We start from the raw sequence: 18,334 nt of genomic DNA on the forward strand, positions 1-18,334 counted from the left end.
TATATTATTTTCATATTTGTCACCCCAAAAATGTAATATTGAAAGCATGAGTCACAGACATGTAATTTATTAAAACTTTATTTTAAAAAACGTAAGTTAATAAACATTGTTTAGTGTGAATTATCGAAATATATATTTGATTAAAATGATTGGTAATTTATTTTAAAAGATGATAGATCTGTTTATTTATAGGGTTTTGGGTATGGGGTATTGGCCACTGGACCTGGCTTTAGGCCAACCCCCAACCACGAGGCCATGCATAGCACATGGCCAAATTACTCCACATATTACATTACTCTTGACATCTTCTATGGCATCACTGATAATATCACTGCAACATTTGCAATGAAATTTTTGATGAGAATACTGTGCATGGCGGAGAAGCGAGTTCTATTTACCTTAGGACACAAGTTATAGTTACTTGAGATAACTATAACTGGTGAAATTCTATAGTTTTTAGCATGTAATACAGAACATCAGGACATATTATCAAGGAACGGCTGTAAAATTATCGCTGCTTTAGCGGCAGGAAACTGCTGCTAAAACGGCGATAAAGGGCTTGATAATATGCCGTAGAGAATTCCCATAAAAACCCATTTCCTGGTGTTAACATGGGCTTCGATGCGAATTCTCTATGGCATATTATCAAGCTCATTATCGCCGTTTTAGAAGCAGTTTCCTGGTCCTTGACAATATGCCCCATAGTGCTTCAACAATGCAGTTATGAGAATGTAGGAATGGTTCATCAATGTCCACAAAGATAGACTACAAGGTGGGTATGATCACAAAACTGTTCATTTGAAGGATCCCAATCCTCCCACCAACACTGTTAAACTTTGCTATTAGTGGTATATCTTTAATGTTTTTAAACGCTAGTTTCATGAACATTTGAAACAAACAGAAACAAAGCAAACATGAAGGCAATCGAAAATAAATTGTACCTTGGAACCTGAAGAGCAAAGGTACAGTGTCTCAGTTTAGAAAGTGTGTAAACATTTGCAGGGTCCCTTTGATGTATATATAAAATCATGAAAACATTGCCTCAGTGCTCCCCGTAATTTGTGTTGTTATATATACCTTAAAATAGAGCTTAACCCCCCCCCCCCACACCCGCTAGCCAGAAGCTCAATTTTTATTTTTTTCGTTTGAGGGCCAATCTCCTTTTGTGGCGGAGGCAATGGGAGGGAATTTGCTGGTGTGAAAATCGCAAAATGATATAGGCCATGCTAACTTTTGGGCCAATACATGACATGTATATGACCTCACACGTAACATCACATAGATATGAGAGGGACCAGAGGAATTCCTAACCTCATATCAGGACTGGACTGGTGGGCGGGGTTATGGGAGAGAGCAACTATAACTGTCTCCAGCTCCTCCCTAGCTATCAGTCCAACATTGTTTTCAGGAAGTAGGGATGGAAAGAGGTGGAATGGATGGTAGTTTGAGAAGTCCAACTTCCCCCACCACCCCGACTAGCATTACCCCATCTCCACTAACAGGAGAAATGAACCAGGCTCCAATAAAAAAAAACATACACTGTTTGAAGGAATCAGGAAAATCTTACTATTTTTGTGCTCTATGTCTATTAGCAATCTCTAGGGAAAACAGGTCTAAAATCCAACAAAGAGCCTAGAAAGCGCCAAGATTCTGAAAAATAAACTAAGATCTGCAAGATTCAGCAAGAGGATATTTGTGTAGATTGCTCAAGAATTTCCAACAGAAAACAATCATAGAAATATAAAAAGATGAAGTGGATAGAAACAGAAACGGATAACAAGATTTGTAACAGTAACCATTTGCACAACAGACACATGCACAAAAATATTATACCATTGTGTTGATCAGACATGGTTTGCAATGATTTTTCACTGTGTAGTTACCACGAATCACATGATAGTGAAAAATTTGATGAATATGTATTGGAGGAGCTTGGAAGCTATGTAAACTTGAAATGTACCCATGAATGTAAGTTAGGGATACGGTCATTAATAGCATTGCAAATTATGGATTACCCTTATACTAGGTGGTTTTGAGAACGGTGTTTTACAAAAGTGTTTTTTGTAGACAATGACTTAGAAAAGAAAGCCAAGCTTTAGGAGAAATTTAATAAATTATCGAAAATGTCCGAGTATCCTTACCTTTAATAATTGATATATTACCTCACAAGTGGGGGTGTGCCTATTTTTGTGACAGGGGGGGAGCCCATGACAAATGCTTGGAAATAGGTTGACTTTTGGAATATGAATAACTGTGCTATTTTGGCCCATGATTAGCGGGCACAGAAACAAATTTACCAATCCCATATATTTCGGAAAACAATACAGAAGTTTGACGTGGTGTGCGTTCAATGGATGCCACCCTTTTACGCACCTAGAATGCCTAGCACATGTCAAACTTTGGATTAAAACCAGGATTTCCTTTCATTTCCATTATTGAATTTTTGGATATGTGTAGACATCAGCAAAATTGCTGCCAAGTTAATAGCTTGTGTCAGTGTTATCTTGACATGAATATGGTCTAAATTGTTCAAAAATGCTCAGGAGTTCAAGGTGAGACTGGGGAAAATGCTGCAGTCATGCCTTAGAGATGCTGCCCCCATCAAAACATTCCCTGATGACTAATGAGTGGATCTAGTACCCCCATGCTCAGGAGACCCAGAGGAATACAGATGTGGGTCATGCCTTGGCAAGGGTGCCTTCCTGCATCAGCCAGTTAGGGTGAGGGAGGTCTAACTTGCAACATATGCTGTACAGATTTAGAAAGTATTTAACTTATATACTTTCCATGTAGTCCTGCGCTCGATATCTGTCATCAAAATAAATGTGTACTATAAACAGTGATTTAGCTACTATGAAATAATCTGTGTTAACATTGCATAATTGATTGTGCAGACTCATCCCACAAACATTTGGCGTTTTCAGACACCAGGGCCCTTATTTATGAGGCCTTGCGTCAGTTTTGCGCCGCCGGTGCGTCACTTTTTGTGACGCACCAGCGGCGTACAAAATGCGCCTTGTTGCGCCATATTTAAAAAGTGACGCATCTAGGTAGATGCGTCACTTTTTAAACCCCTGCGCCACATTATACCTGCGTCAGGTATAATGTATGCAGAGGGGGCATTCACCCGCAAAAAGCCTCGTAATAGTGACGCAGTGAAATCTATGAGATTTCACTGCGTCACTTTTAGGATGCTGTTGCGTCAAAATCTTGCGCCTGCCTCACAGCAGGCGTAAGACTGACGCAAGCCCTTTCACATGGGGCTTTCCCCATGTGAAAGGACGTATTGCTGGAGTTGCGTAACTTTTGTGACACACTCCAGCAATGCGTCACTTTTGTGCTTACAGATGCGTCAGAAATACTGACGTATCTGTAAGTCCTTGCGACATGATGCGTCATACATTAAATATGACGCATCATTGGTGTCGCAAGGAGTGCCTAGTGAAAAGTGACGCATCGCTGTTTTCACGCAACGACGCGTCACTTTTCATAAATGAGGCCCTTCCTTAGCATTCTGGGATATATCCATTTGAGAAATGCAACAAAATATAAAGCATGTGTTATTTTATTTTTTAAATATTCACATTTTTCGTTATATCTTCAAGGTGTGGAGTTAGGAGCAATACATGGCTCTGAGTCTGCTGAAAGAAACACATATCATTTATGTGGGTGCACTAAGAGATCAAAGAGGTTCATGTGCTTTGTTTGGGATGTTTGACTTATGTTAACGAGAAATGATAGACATCAGTAGTCTAGGAGATGTCCAGGTGTAGGGGTGAAGCAACTAATTCGTTTTTTTTCTTTGGACGTTACATGATCACTTGCTTTGATATACACATAAGTATTCAGGAATGGACGCTCATATAGAAAAAGTTCAGTTTAGCTCAGTTATGTGGTTTATATTTTGTAGACAAATATGCGTTTGAGATTTATAACATGACAAAACCTGGAGGAACATTGGGGTCAATGATCCCCACAGCTCAGGAGTTCACCAGGGGACTTCATCCCCCCAAGTTAACCCACGCCAGGAGGCGCGCTTGCAGAGGCACCCCAGGCAGGGGCGGGTCCAACCACTGATGCGCTGAAAAGCACAGGCAGCAATCCCGCAGCGCAGGGCAAAACGTGGAGGAACTTTGAGGTCGCTGACCCTCACAGCCCAAGAGTTCACCAGGGTCCCTCATCCCCCAAGTTAGCCCGTGCCATGAGGTACGCTTTCAGAGGCACCCCACGAGGGGTCACGGCTAACCACCGATGTTCTGAAAAACGCAGGCAGCAATCCTGCAGTATTGACCATGCCCAGGCAAAGCCCAAGCCATGGGCGGGGCCGTCCTGCACACGTCAGCGCCGGAAGAGGCAGGGCAGGGCCACCTCTCTTGGTCCACTGGAAAAAAGGTATTCCTCTTTTAGCAGAAACTTGCCTAAATAGATGTGGGCATATTCACATTTACAAGCCACTTGCGACACGTTTATGCTGCTGTTGCGTCACTTTTGTGATGCAGCGGTGGCGTAAACAATGCCCCACTATGCAACATATTTACAACGTGGCGCATCTAGTGAGATGCATCACGTTGTAAAGACCTGCGCTACATTATACCTGTGTCAGGTGTAAGGAATGCAGGGTGGGCGTTCCGTCGCACGGAAGCCCCGTAAAAGTGACGCAGTGAGGAGTCACTTTTACGTCCCGTTGCGCCAAAACTTTATGCCTGCTTGTAGCAGGCGTAAGGAGTGATGGAGCACACCAAGTATAGCGCACCCCTGAGCAGTGCAGGAGTTGCATCGCGCTTCCGTCACAACTCCAGCACGGAATCACCTTTATACCATCAGATACGTCATCCATCTCTCTGTTGTACTAAAGGCAGTTCAACGTCGAAGGGAATTAGAGATCTCCACTGGCGCCCGCACAGCAAAGGGTGGAGTTCAAGGCCTTATGTATGGTCCATAAAGCGCACTATGGGGGAGGGGATCAAGGATATGCAGAGGCTATTTAGGCCCTATATTCCAGCTAGGACATTAAGGTCTAGCAATGTTTGCTTCATGCAAGTAGAGAAAATCAGGAGATTGAGATGGGGTGGAAAACCATTCTCCCATCGTGCAGCTAAGCTGTGGAATAAATTGCCATCTGCCACGCGACCGCAGTCCAATCATCGAATTTTTTCAATCGAACTGCTGTCGTCCTATTCAAAGACGCCATGGACATCACTGACCTTACCCAACTCTGCCATTCCCCTACTCATATCAAAGGTGCCACCCTCTATGCCATTTTGTCTAGCAAAGATCTGGCCTCTCTCTCTAATATCCTTCCCGTTGACTGGTCTGATCACCACCTTATCCTCTTGACCTTGAATAGCTCCATTACTCGACCCACCCCTACCGGCAGTCTACCCATGAAATCCACTCGCAACCTTCACCTTATTCCACCTGGCGAATTGGAATCCACAATTAAATCTCACTTACTTCTCCCCCCTCTCTCTCACAGCACCAATGACCTAACCGAACATTACAACAATTCTATTCTTGAAGCCCTCGGCCAAATTGCCCCAATCAAACTCAAACAACAAAAAAGCATTCCGCCCAAATCCTGGTTCAATGCCAAACTCAACAATGAAAGACGGGCCCTCACACAATCAGAACGTGCTTGGAGGAATCATCCAACCCCTAATAATCTAGCGCTCCTTAGAAATGCCAGAGTCCAATACAAAAAACACATCTTCAATGAAAAGGCCTCCTTTCTCTGGTCACAACTTGACCAGGCTAGAAACCATCCCAGAGAACTCTTTAACATCGTTAAAAAACTAACTTCCTCTGGCCCTCCTAAAATATTGGCCTCTGTTGAAAGATGCGAAGAAATTGCCAGCTTCTTTACGAATAAAGTTAACAAGATCGAATTATCCTTCTCTTCCCCCCCTCTCACTCCAACCTCCCCTCAACCAACACACCCTCCCTAACATTCCTATTACACTCTGTCCTCTTTTCCCCCTCATCACGATCCCTCTCAACCCCTCCCTGCTCTCCCATAACTTAACTACACTCTTGTGGAGAAGTGTGGCTCACGGTGTAGAGCAGGCAGACCCGGAAGCTGAGGTCAGACCCGGGACCAGGGTTCAATTCTCGACGCGGCAGGGTCTTGAGCTCAAATGTCCACGGACTCGATAATTCTCGCTTCGGTGCCTGCTCTAATCATGGGTTCTCACTCTGCAACTCTGGGCATTAAGCTTGCTTAATCTCCACAACGGCCCCCCTGCGGCAGGATGCCTGGCTTTCACCTTGGGGATGCCCTGTAGGGGCTATTTCACAGGGAAAAGCCAGGACGGGTTCCCAAGGCAAGCGCCGGGAAACCTCCGGGTAGCTGTGCGCTCAATAAATGCAATAATAATAATAATAATAATAATAATAATTATGGATCACCTTGCTAAAAACAATGCTTCATGGAGTGAATTTAGTCTAGTATCAGAAAACACTATCATCAACATCATTTCTAAACTCAAACCATCCTCTCATTCTAAAGATCCTCTTCCCGCCCACTTGGTTCAAGAACTCAAATACATCATTGCCCCAATATGGACCAACATAATCAACTCCTCTCTTTCCACTGGCTGTGTCCCCACCTCCCTTCAGCTAGGTCAAATCTCCCCATTCTTAAAAATACCTCTGCTGACCCTAATGACCTTAACAATTTACGCCCCATCTCTAACCTTCCCGTCCTCTCCAAAGCCCTTGAAAAATGTGTCCTGTCACAATTAGATAACCATATCATCTCCTTCAATATCCTTGACGCCTTCCAATCCGGTTTTTGAAAGGGATGCAGTACCGAAACTGCTATGCTCAATATTACAGATGGCATTTATTGCTCTCTAGACAAAGGTGAATCCTCAATACTAATCCTCCTTGACCTCTCGGCTGCATTTGACACTGTCCACCATCCCACCCTTCTTAACACTCTCAAAGATCGCTTTGGTTTTGAAGGCAGTGTATTCAAATGGTTCTCCTTGTTCCTTCAAAATAGATCTCAACAAATTAAGCGCAGTCACTGCCTCTCTAAACCCCAACCCGTCTCACTTGGTGTCCCACAAGGTTCTATCCTCTCCCCAACCCTATTCAATCTTTTCATGGAACCACTCACCCTCATTCTCAAACAAGCTAAAATCAGCTACCACCTCTACGCCGATGATACCCAACTATACTACAAGATCAAATCCCACAATGACATCCTTCACCTCAACGATATCCTGAATAGAGTCCAATCCTGGTTCCATCTTAATCATCTCAAACTGAATCCTAAAAAAACTGAAATCATCATTTTCACCTCCAAAAACAATTCCCTTCCCATTCAACTCTGGATCAATGACATCAAAGCTCTTAACTGCTCTCCACTGCTCTCCATCTCAAATTCTGTCAAATCCCTAGGCATCAGCATCGATCAGAATCTCACTCTCATCCCCCAAATTAAAAATGCAGCCAAAAGTGCTCTTTTCTCCAGGGCCGGACTAAGAACCAAAACCGGCCCTGGCAAAGTGCTCGGCCATTATGCAACAACGGCCCTGTAACAAAAACGACCCCCAGGGGCCGAAAACCGGCCCCCACCCTGGCGGCGCACCGGGGGATTGCCCGGTGCCCGCAACGGCCAGTCCCGTCCTGCTTTTCACCCTACTCCACCTCGAAAAATTAAACCTTTTATTCCAGCTGATGACTTCAAAATCGTTGTCCAATCACTTGTCCTTTCCAGGATTGACTATGGTAACGCCACACTTGCTGGCACTCCTAAATTCCATCTGGCTCTGATTAAATCTGTTCTCAACCTAGCTGCCAGACTTATTTCTGACTGTAAAAGATTTGATCACATCTCCCCAGTCCTTAAAAATCTCAACTGGCTACCAATAGAAGGTCGATTCACCTACAAGATTGCATGCATTACTCACAAAGCTCTTCACCAAAACACTCCCTCCTACCTTTCATTTAAATTACAAAAAGCAGGATGCTCCAGATCCCTGAGAAGTACTAACTCTCTTGTCCTGATCCCTCCAAGACTCAAATGTAAAAAGACCCAATCCCGTGCATTCTCGGGTAATGCTCCTTCGATTTGGAACTCTCTCCCCAAAGATCTTCGCTGCAATCCCTCTTACACTCTCTTCAAAAAAAGACTCAAAATACTTCTTCTCAACAAATATTGGGGTATTTAATGTTACTGATTCCGACCCTGCTCACTCTTTTTTCCTTTCTTGCTTCACTCCTATACCCACCCCTCTCCCTCTTCTCTCATTCTCCCTCACCCTCTCTACTCGCCCATCTCGCATTTAAATTTCAACATTCAACGTCCCCTTAGTGATCTCTCTGTTTCTCCTCATCGCTCCTTTGAATGCTATGTTTTATCCCATGTGAGAATTCTGCACATTGTTATTCTTACATTTGATATGTTGACCTACTTTGTAAAGCACTCTGATACTCTTGGGTCTAGCAGCGCTATATAAAACCTTTTAAATAAATAAATAAAATAAATAAATAAACTAAAAACTCTGCTGTTCTCACAAGTATAGTCTGACATCCATGTAATACTCCCCCACTGACACAATCGCCAAGACGCTGTTGCATTCGTTCGCTTTATGGTTCGCTTGTGGTTAAGTCTGCGCATTACAAGACATCCCTCATTCATTCATTCATTCTAAATGTATATCCTATCCTATCCTATCCTTGTGCCACAGTGCACCGCATTTACAATGCGACGCATCCTTGGGGGCGCAAGGGGTTCCAATCGTCATGCAAAATAACTGGCTCATCCCTGTTGATATGCAGGGATGCGCCAGTTATTGTAAATCTGCCCTTTGGGACCTTAATTGCTACAATCCTCTTCTGCCAAGGCAATTGCTTTTTGAGAGGGGGCCCTTGAATTCTAGCGGGAGCAATACCATCATAAGCATTTTTTTGCACTATTATCTTTATTTTGTTGGGAAGTTATTGGCTGATGGTTAATTAATCCATTGTATTTTTGTTTGGCAAATATAAAGATTAAGAACATCTCTATGACCCACTAAGTCAGTTTAACCTGGGTTGCACTTTTAAGTCAGTTTGACAGAACCAGGAGTTGGGGGTGATTGTAGTTTAAAGAATGGCTGTCCAACTCTCTGTCTGCTGTATATTGTTTACATTTGTCCGTACCTGTATTCTGTACATGTACATTGGTTAAGAGCGCAGTAGCCACAGCACCTGTCTAGTTATGATAGGAAGGAGGAAAAAAACTGATATTACCTCAGTTGCTCCACCTCCAGCAAAAAGCACCTCCATAGATAGGATGCTTCATAGGGCCATAGAGGTGATCAGCACAGAGATAGAATTTACTGAGCTCCGCCAATCTTTACAATCTGGGGATCTCCCAGGACAGCGATGTGATCCTGAACCATCGTCTCACAATAGTCCAGTCTCTATCTCTATACCACATGTTGCTAGACCATATGAACAAGTGCCTGACTATGGCTCTAAAGATAGAATAGTCCGCAAGGGCAGAGCCAAGCCTGTGGGGAGGGTTAAAACGCAAAAGCTATATCAAGTCACTGTTAGGATCGGATTCTAATCCAGATTTTTACTCTTACCAATCATTAGAATCCCTGGTCAACTGGACCTTTTTGTCTGCTAAGAAGTGTAAAGAGGAAAACATCCAACTAACAATAACTTTCTCTGAGACCAAGTCAATCCAATCAAAGAACCACTGACTAGGAAATACATTTTAAAGGTTTATTACAAAGCCAAAAATAACTGAATATACAGTCACCTCATCAAGAGGTTAAGAAAATAAACGGGCTCTGATACAAACATAATCCTACGCATTAGTCTCAGACGACTCAAGATTACTATTAAAGTGATTTCTAAAAGCATCAGGCAAATAAGAACAGTCCCTGTTCGAAGTCTTGACTGCATTAGCCTAAAATGAAAAGAATATTAGTCTGTCCCTACACTAACACTAGGGGATAGCCCTGCTTAGCATTCCAACCCAAGCAAGAGGAAAATGTGTCTGCAATGAAGTCTTCCGAAGAAGTACACTCACTTTTTAATTGGTAAGTAACCTAAGCTACAGAGCTCGTTCTAAGATGCTCCTTGCTTTCCCTCTAGCCTTCTTCTCTAGTCTTTTCTTCTCGGTCTGCTCTCAGTCTGCTCTCCACCCTCCGGGTACTGTCCCTAATACAAAATCCCCAAAACATTAAACACACCCCTTCGGCAGGGCTTCTCTCTGGTGTTTTTCCAACAAAACTTCGACTTCATCCAAAATCGTTGGTGTTTCCTTGGGTCCCAGGCACCTTCTCTGCCAAATATATCTTCTTTACATTCCCTTTTCACTCCCACTGTACTCGCCTCTACCATCCTAACTCCTAAAACAAAAAATGTTCCTGCCCAACGAGCTTGTGTCCTTGCCCCTGCAACAGAAAGCCTGTGAGCCAATCGACCTTGCACATACACAAATCTACAATGCAAAATTCAACTGAGAAAGGGAGCCTTCCCAAGGGAAATACATTTCGGCCTACAACGCTTAGCCAAGCTAAGAAAGCAGAATTAGGCCTCTGTTGGTGCTTTCATGCAATCAGGCCTTTACCCTTAACACATTTCTAAGTTACATTATGAGCATTACATTCATAATCATTCTTGAAGCATTACATTTCACTCATGATTAAGCAAACCTACATGTGCAACTTTTAATATGGTGCACGTTTAATCCTAATGCAACATCTTATCCGTGAAGCAATAATTTCTGTATTACTTAAGGCATATTCTTGGTGAAGCATTACATTAGTCCTTAAACGATATGAATACTCTAGACCAGTGTTTCCCAAACTGTGGTCCGCGGACCCCCAGGGGTCCGTGACACATTCCCAGGGGGTTCGCAAGCAACAGTTTTAAAAGCACTTCAAAGTTCCTTGAATAATCTGTAGTTTTTGGGCAACTATAAAAGTGTCAAGATAACATCCAGTGATTAATGTACCTGCTGGAGAGAGATTCATGTTTTGTTCAGTAGCTAGCAGGTTTGACTCATCTAAGGCAGCACAGAGGGTTAAAATGCCTGCTGCAAAGAATGTGTACCATGCATTAAACAAAAATAGTAGTTTGTGCATAGCTCAGTGGGTTACTGCTTTTGGCACAGAGTTTCTTTTGTTATTGTGCAGTTTATGAGTTATAATCATAATCTAGCACCTAAAGCGATGACCTGCCATCAAACAGCTGCATGCAAATTTCTATTTTTTCCCAGTCTTTCATAATCCTCATTTTGCCAAAAAGGTTTGTTTGGGTAGAATTAAACTGTTATAATTAAAGTCAAAGCTAACCCCTATGTTACATTCTATGTCAAGATCCAGACCAATCACTCTTAAAAAATGCTCACCAGTATGGATGACATGTGAATCCTACACCTTGAAGTCCCCTTTGCCTTATATAACATAATATTTTCTATACACCGATTTACACACGTACGATTCATTGTCTCTGTATGTGTGTGATGTAAAGTGCTCAGACACCCCACACTTGTATGAGAGATACTATAAAACACATGAAATACATGTGACAGAGAGGCTATTGAGAGAAGAGAGGCACTGTTGGAGAGTGATAGTGAAGGATTCATAAAGGAGCCCCAAAAAGATTGTTGTATTGGTGCATAGTAAGGTCATCATTTACTATGATTTAAAAGCAAATTCAATATATAATGACAAATGTGCTGCAGAATGCACCATTTTCTCCAAATTTCCTTTGGTGGGAGAGCCCCCCCAAAATTTGCTTTGCAGTGGCCAGGCTCACTCACTGCACTTAGTACTGGGACTGGTCTGACAACATTTGCCAGGGTGGCTTTGGGTTTTCAGTCTGGCCCTGGCAGGAGCCTCATACTGCAAAATAGAACCAAATACTGAAAACTTGGTTGCAGAGATGCAGCACTAACCATCCCATTAAAAGATTTCGATTTTGCTAATTCTTTCTATATAAAATAATAAAATCTTTAGTGATTCGAGTATTTGGTGTGCACAAGTGTGTGTTTCCTTTTTTAAAACTACTGTTTTAATGTTTTGAATTTAAATCGTACAAATTGTTTGGGGGTCCTTGGCTTCCAATAGTGACTCAATAGGGGTCCTCAGGAGTCAAAAGTTTGGGAACCACTGCTCTAGACATTCTAACATTATTTGATTAATTACTACATTTCTAATAATCACATGTTAATACAGTCCTCTAAATATGCAGGTGCAAACTACCCATGATTATGATGCACCCCTACAATTCTCAAAATAACATGGCGCTCTATCAACAGTTAGTTGGGCAGGTTATCCAAGTAGCTAGTGAAACCCATTCCAGCCCTACACACACCTCTCGAGTTCTATCCAGAGTATTTCATGAGGATCTTATAGGAGAAGCCTATATCTCTAGGCCTATGTGAGTAGAACAGCTCTTTAAAGATTGTGTGTGTAAAATATCATTGGAAACAAATTTTCCCTTTTTAGCGTCCATTTGATAGCTATCGAGAGTGAACTGGCCTCACTCAGGCAGGCTCAGTGAGGCCTCAGTAGACACTGCGAAGCATAGGACAGTTAAGACTTTATTGGAGGAAGCCCACCCTAGTGTTATAAGTAAGCATGGGTGGAAAATCCGTTCCGCTCGCGGATTTTGCGGATTTTCGGTAAATTCGCAATCCGCGAACGCTCGTGAATTTACCGAAAATCCGCAAATTTGCACGCAGCGGATTTTTTTTTCTTGGTGATACAATTTTGCGGCGTGCGGTGTAAGTTCGCAATTGCGAACATGTAGGTGCGGCGGGCAGCAACAATCTCGCACTCGCGAAATTACAAAAATTGCAATTCTGCACAAGAAATCTACTAGCAAGCAGCATAGACCTTCTGAAAATAATGATTTTTATCAGAATAACTCCTCAGGTTGACATTTGCCTGCACTTTTTTGGATTTGAGGCCTTTTGACTTTCTTTGGATCACTTTTGGATTAGAAATCAACTTTCTCAAGTAAGCTTGTTTGGGGCATTACAGTTGCTGTAATGCTGTTCTGCAGAAAAACGAGTTTTGCAAAAGTGAAAGCATTCAGCAGGTTCAAAAGTTCAAACTCATCATTAGTAACCATTCCCTGTAGTGCTTCCTGACAAGGGCCCCTCCAGAGTTCAGTTGCTAGTTGCAACAATTGTATGACCCTGCTCTGACCCTCACAGCAGGCTCATAGAATAGCTACAAGTAGGCCAGAAAGGTCCTGGAAAAAAAATTGCACTGCAACAGAAAGCAAATTACAGATAAGGAAGCAAGTGCCAGACTGGAATTTTAAAACAGTGACACATTAATAAATCAACCCCAAATTAATTCATGTCAGTTGAAGCAGGGCAGGTGTGCTTGATTTTTCCCCCCATAATCTACAGTGATGATGAACCAGAGGGTGGCATTGATGTACCAGAGGGTGGCATGGGTGAAACAGAGGGTGGCAGGGGTGAAACAGAGGGTGCTGGGAACCTGTGATGATGAACCAGACGTAGAAACAACATAATTGCGACCGTTGCGAGCCGACACGTAAGTTCGCCATTGCGAACTGGTACAAAACCCTCGCGAACTGGCAGAAATCCTTGCGAACTGGCAGAAATCCTTGCGAACACAAAAAAAAAATCTGCAAATTCGCGAGAATTCGCGGATTTTGCGGATTGCGAGTTCGCAAATTCGCAAAATTCGCGAACGCCAGATTCGCAAAATTCGCCCATGCTTAGTTATAAGGCCTGGACCTACTGTAGGTACTATTCCCACCACACATGGCCATTTAAATCGGGTCTGTGATCGGCCCAACAACGTACAGCGGTCCCAAGCTCTTAAACAGGGAGTAGACAATACCTTATCTAATAAATCAGGGACCATGTTAGGGATAAGACTTATCCAGCTATTTTCAGGTCTATTGGCTCTAGCTGAAGTTCCAACCTACCTGCAATTAATCTTCCTCCTGAATCATGCCCATATGTTGTGGTCGTAACCAGGGTCCTGCTCTTTCGCTCAAAGCAGACCAAGTCAAACGAGGAGCTCCATAACAGGGCACTGAGTTGGGTCTCACAGCATAGGGAATTCCTTGTGACAGAGGCCAACAATATTCTGTACGTTCATAGGGTAGCCGGGATTGGACCCCATAGGGTAAAACAGGATTGAGATTGTGTTATAGTGAACTTCAGATTTCCCTCTATGGCGAAAAGGGAACTTTTTGGACAAACAGATAATAATTCAATCATGAGGCTTCCATTGAACCTATACCTCTAGGTTATTGTTACAGGCCAGTTTCCCGGACACCTTTTCCACTGCTCCAACAGTTACAGAAGAATGGTAAGCTCCCGGCTGTCTACAGGAGACGGTCATTTGGGGATACACCTCTAGTACCAACATAGAACCGCTTTGATGCACTTGCAGATGTTGATTGACTGGTCAATAGTGTAGATTATCCAATACAGAAAGCAAATATGGACAACCCCATAGAGGGGGAGAGACTGAGTGCTGACATCTGTAGGCACTCAGAGTGCTCAATAGTGCAAGACTTTTACAGCAAACATGGACTGCCTTCTCAAATATTAGGATCACCTGCTCTAGCCTGTCCGGTCTGCCTATTTAAATCTGGCAAAAAACATAGAACATCTACCAAACCTGCTTCAAAAATTTATTTTATTCCTTAGGATGTGGCAGGGCTGAATTTAAAGAAATAAATTCCGGAGTGGTATGGATTTATCAAACCATTTGATATTGGTCTCCCCCAGGAGACTTGGTCAGTACAACGGAAACCCAATGCAGGCTGTGTAAATTTCTTTAAGGCAGCACTATCCTCCACTGGGGGCTTTTGGAAAGGGTGAAGAGACCACACTCCCAGGTATGCTAAGAGAGATTAGGGTAGATTCACTTTATGTATTGTGCCCTAGGTGGACTACCCCCTCTGATGCTTTTTATTAGGTATATAACAGACTCACAAGCAACGAAAAGGAGTCGACTGTTATTGAGCGTTTGGGTAAGCATCTAGTCTCACTCCCAACATTTGTAAGGAATATCGTGGGAGGGGATTTTAACTGCCAGTTTCAACCCTTGGGCTGGAAGCTCAAGCTATGAGTCTAGAGGAGGATGTAGCTTAGTTGATCCCAGAAATTGCGATCCCTCCCATTTAGAAATGTTCAGATCTATGCACTAACATTAAATCAGGGGCTATGTGCCTGTAAAGGCAGAGCCTTCTCTGACAAGTCAGGTATGCACACACATAACAGGTCAAATCATGCTAGTTTAATTGATTGCATACTCTTGGATGTTAAATTATGACAAGGGTTGATTAATATGGTTGTGCTTTGTCACAATGATAGTGATCAAAATGCTTTATTACTCAAGTAAAGCCTTCCCACTGGGTGAGAATTCCACACCGAAGGTGACCCATCTGATGGTAGAAAGAGGCCCTTGAGTAACAGGAGGAAGATCAAATGGACAAGTGAGAAGCACTTACTAGGATTCACTAGCAAGATTTATAGTCTGGTTGCTGATGGTTCGGAAGATCCGGCTGCGAGTGGTCTGCTAGGAGCGAATAGTGTATATTACAGAGGTACACAATATATTGTTTCAAAACTTGAGGAACCTCTTTTACACTGAAGTTAAGCAACCAATTAAGAGGAAGTGCTCACCTTCATGGTACATTAAATCCTGTAGAGAAGCCAAGACTGAGTTAGTCTCAGCTATTAATGAACAAGATAGACCATTGCTACAGGCTGCTCGGCAATCTTACTATAAAGTAGTGTCTGAAGCTAAAAGGGATCGGGAGCGGGAAATCTGTGAGGGTCTCCTCAATGCTGCCAGATTAAAGGATCGCCCCTCCTTTTTGTGCTTGGTTTCATCAGGCAGTCGATCAGGCCCTTGCAGAATTGATTATATTATTTTAGGTCATGATTGGGTCAGACACTTCTCCAATTTATATACTCAGAATGGAGATTTCCAGGCTCACTAAGCTGTTACTTTGATACAAGAGGAATCTGACAAAAGCAACGTTGCTCTAGGGGAGGTGGCTTTTGGAATTAGGATGGAATATTTAAGGCTACCACCCAGACGAGATGAGCCTGGTATCCTGGAAGTTACTTCAGAGGAAATTAGTTTTGCTATTAGAGGAATTGTACAAAACAAAGCTCCTGGGCGAGACAAGATTCTGGGTGATTTATTCCTGGATGAAATGGGAACCTGGAGTTCATATTTTTCTGTAGTGTTCACAGCTATGTTGAAAGGAGCATCTATCCCCCCCACTCCCACCCCCCCCGACATGGGCTGGAGCAGAAATCATCCTTGTGTTTTATAAAGGTTCATGCAATTCACTCCTACACTACAGACCTAATAGTCTGATACACAGCGCTCAAAAACTACTTTGTAGAACTGTTTTTACCAGATTACATGACTGGATTATAGATAATGAAATACTGACCCCTTTTTAGGTGGGATTCAAAGAACCAATCAGTACTAAAGACCAGATTTCAGTTGGTCTTTTGGAAAACACTTGTTCTGGGCAAGGGTCGAATTTACATTGGTTTTTGTCGACCTGCGATCAGTTTTCGATCTAGTCCCCTGAGCAACTTTAAGCCGGGTGTTCATAAAAATGGGAGTGCCCAGCTATTTGATAGATATGCTGGTGAGGCTTCATTTTGAAATGTCAAGGTCAGATGTGGTGAAATAAAAAACGCTTTTCCAGTTACCAGAGGAGTAAGGCAGGGGTGCGTACTTGTCCCCACGCTATCTACTTTATACATAAATGGCCTTTTACATTTCCTAGATCTTTATGGTAATGATGCACCAAGACTTGTAAACATGAAGGTTCCTTCACTCATGCTGCCCTTCTCCTCTCATAGGGCCAGATGTAGGTAATCCCAGTTTACTGACTCTTAAATACCGAATCATACCGATTTGGTATTTCAGAATCGGAAAACGGGAGGTAGCAAATAAATCGGTAAAAATTACTGATTCGGTAACATTCGGATTGCCCAATCGGTATTTTCCGAATTGGTATTTACCGATTCGGTAAATACCGATTCGGTAGTTCCCATTCAACCCTATGGTCCTCCAGGCCCATAGGAATGAATTGGATTTTCCGAATCGGTATTTACTGATTCGGTAAATACTGATTCGGAAAATACCGAATAGGTAAATGCCGATTTGGAAAAACAAAAATAACCCATGTGAGCCAGTGAACCAATCAGGAACACCCACCACGCCCCACAACAAAGCAACAGAGGAACCAACCAATCAGATGCAAATACCCCTCCCCAGTACCTGGATGTGGCCATACCTATGCAGGTGCAGAGCAACTCAACTGTTTGGAGAGCTGGAAGAAACACAGAGGAGCAGGCTGCCCTGTGCATTGCTGAGCTGCATAATGGAGTCCCAGGATGGGCAGAAGGATGGAGCTGAGCGTAAGAGGAAGATCAAATTCAGCCCAGCAGAACTGCAGGTGCTGGTGGAGGAGGTTGTCAAACACCACACCCAGCTCTTTGGCAAGCAGTCTCTGCATGTTGCTGAGTCTGTAAAACGGAACACCTGGCTGGAGATCCAGTCCAAGGTCAATGCCATTGGGGTAATACCTAGGGACATAAATGACCTAAAGAAAAGGTGGTATGATCTGCGGATCATTACCCCAAAAAATCTTGCAACACAGAGGAAAGAAGCCGGAACCACAGGTGGAGGGAGAAGCCGTGCATCAAGACTGACAGACCTGGAGCAGCTGGTGGAATCCACCCTGGAGCCTGACAGTATCCATGGGATTGGGGATGCTGACAGCTCAGCCAGAGCTGCAAGAAAACAGGTAAGATACATGTTCATGAATCCCCACCCTTTTCCCTGACCCCTTCCCCAATGTGGGTGTCTGCATCACACTCCAGAACTGGTTTTAGTTTTTACCACCAATGCATCATGGGAGACGTAGTCATAGGAACATACACCAATGCAATCAACATAGAAATCAGCATGGCATGCCACACACTACATCCATAAGCAGTTGAAGACTAGGCAATTGTGTGATAGGAATGTGATTTAATAATGTCACACAGGTGAACAACACCACTGACCCATTGTCCATATCTGCCCACAGGAGAGTCATCGCGCAGTACAGCGCAGGAAAGGGAAGGGAGGGCACCGACAATGGAGATGATGGAGAAAACACTCGACAGATCAGGTCCAATCACTGTGGCAGCCACTACACCGGAGCGACCCACCACACCACATCCACTGTCATCTCTGCTGTTTGGGTCACAACATTTGGAAGCACCTGCACGTTCCCCAACACCAACCTCAGAGTCATCTGTGCTGGGAAGGCCAAGGAGGCATGATGTGCCCTCTCTCAGGAT

This window comes from Lissotriton vulgaris, chromosome 5, assembly GCF_964263255.1.
Source record: "Lissotriton vulgaris chromosome 5, aLisVul1.2, whole genome shotgun sequence".
NCBI classification, from domain to species: Eukaryota; Metazoa; Chordata; class Amphibia; order Caudata; family Salamandridae; genus Lissotriton; species Lissotriton vulgaris.